The sequence below is a fragment of the Chrysochloris asiatica genome, unplaced genomic scaffold (genome assembly GCF_000296735.1).
Source record: "Chrysochloris asiatica unplaced genomic scaffold, ChrAsi1.0 scaffold00046, whole genome shotgun sequence".
NCBI lineage: Eukaryota > Metazoa > Chordata > Mammalia > Afrosoricida > Chrysochloridae > Chrysochloris > Chrysochloris asiatica.
This window is the reverse complement of record NW_006408564.1, coordinates 15,360,888-15,362,934: the sequence shown is the minus strand read 5'-3', so window position 1 is coordinate 15,362,934 and position 2,047 is coordinate 15,360,888. Positions and strand designations below refer to the sequence as shown.

The 2,047-nt window shown below is 40.0% G+C and overlaps 1 protein-coding gene across 1 annotated transcript in view; it reads left to right on the top strand.

Moving 5' to 3' along the window:
- CADPS (Ca++-dependent secretion activator) overlaps positions 1-2,047 on the top strand; it is a 755,300-nt gene that overhangs the window by 228,028 nt on the left and 525,225 nt on the right. The window lies entirely within an intron of this gene.

The window sequence follows — 2,047 nt, the reverse complement described above, 5'->3', positions numbered from 1 at the left end:
CCAGGATGGTCTACTTGTCCTTTCAAGTGGAAATTTTCAACCTCAGACCATTCTGGATGGGGTTCAGGATTTCACCTACACCTTCAGTTACTTACTTCCTGTGCAAAGGCTCCACAGGAAGCCTCCTTTACTGACTGGGCAACTTCTAGCCCCCTTTAAGGTACTCTTTTGGTGAAGTCTTTTAATGCATAAAAGTTTTCAGTTTTTAGTATGTCCCAATCAATCATCTATTTTGTTGGACAAATCATTTTTAAACCTCTGTAGAATACAAGCCAATTTCTTTTGAAAGAGGTCTACTAGAATTCCAACACAGGTCTTGTATCCAGATAACAGAATGGGGAGAAGAGAAATCTGGGCCCAAATGAAGATTTCATACCTATGTCAAATTCCCCTTTCCTCCCAAGTCTTTAAACTGAAATGTTCAGTGAAGCAGAATATGGATCTTAGGTAATTTTTCCAGGAACATGAATATTAATTTTTCCAGGAACTTTTCCATGGCCAAAGTGGGTCTTAGTAAAACAGGCTTCTTCAGGAGAAAGACTTAGGTGCAGTTTGACTTCAGGTGTGGTCCAGCACTGCACCCCTCCCCACCACTCTCTACCAGGGTACCCTTTTCAGAGGTGCTTGGTGGTATACTCATGGCTCCAGCATTGCTCGCAGTGACCTGGGTTACCATAATATGGTGAGAAACGGTACAACCTCTATGGCACACAGGCATAAGAGATGTATTTTCTGATGACAGGAAGAGGGACCTAAGGTGGGGTGATGCTTACAATAGGGAAGGTGAGGACAATGAGTATTGTTCTAGAGTACTGTTGGCTTTTTAGAATACTGTTGGCTTTGGAAAGTTTGGGGCTTCCCTGTACATTGTACAATGTTTAGCAATACCCTTGACCTCTACTCACTAGATTCTAGTAACACCCAAGCTAGTTATGACAGCCAAAACGTCCCCACACATGGTCATATATCCCTGGGAAGCAAAATCCTCATTGGTTGAGAAATATTAGACTAGGGGTAAGGATTTTGCATCAATCAGGATAGGTTAGATACGCTGCAGTAACAAATAATCCCAATCTATCTATGGCTTTAAAAAGCAAAGCTTTACACTTTCCTCATGTTACATATTCACCATGCATGGGAGAAACACTTAATTATTATGCAGACTTGGACTGATGACAACATTTCCAATGTTGTCAATTGCCATGCTAAGGGGAGTAGAGTACCCCAGTAAATCTCAAACCAGCTATTAGATGCTTCATTGCAGAAGTTTCACATCACTTGCTGTCAACTCATTAGTCAGAGCCAGACTCACCCAACCACAAGGAGACCAGAAAACCCATCCTTACCCTGTAGTCATAGAGAGGAGAATTAGAAATACTTGCCAAACAGCACTAAAGACTACCAGAGTTACACAGAGAAGGTCTCCCTACCCTGTTGGCACAGATGAGAAAGTGTTAAAGTCAAGAGACACAAGATTGTTTATCATTTCCAGAAAACAATAATAATGTTTATAACAAAAATAATTTGGATTATGAATATTGTATCAGGTAATGTAATTCTCACGCAACTCATAGGCAAATATTTTATTCCTTCCATTTTACTAATGATGAAACGGAAAGATCTTGCAGTTGTTTGTTTAGAACAACACAGCTAGTAAGTAGGTAAGCTTTGCTCTCATGTTTAACAACAAAAACCAACGTCTGAAACCGCGCTTTGAAAATCAGTTTGTTTTATGTACAAATCACTTCCTTTCATTATGGGGTTGAGTAAATACATTCCTTCCCCTGTAACCTACTCTGAGCTTTGTGGTTTAAGACAGAGGCAGGATTGATATGTGCTTGTGGAGTTCTTCCATCCTCCCATTCTCTGTTAGTAAATTCTATTAGTAAATTCTACCATTTTTCTACAACACTTGGAAGAATGCCTTCAGTTACTCCTTCAAGGGGTGATCATGCTCAGAACTAATAGAATCTGCTCTCAGACTTTCAGAGATAGCTCTAAGTTCCACATCAATTTAGGTCCTAAGAAACAGAGTTGTTGTTGTTGT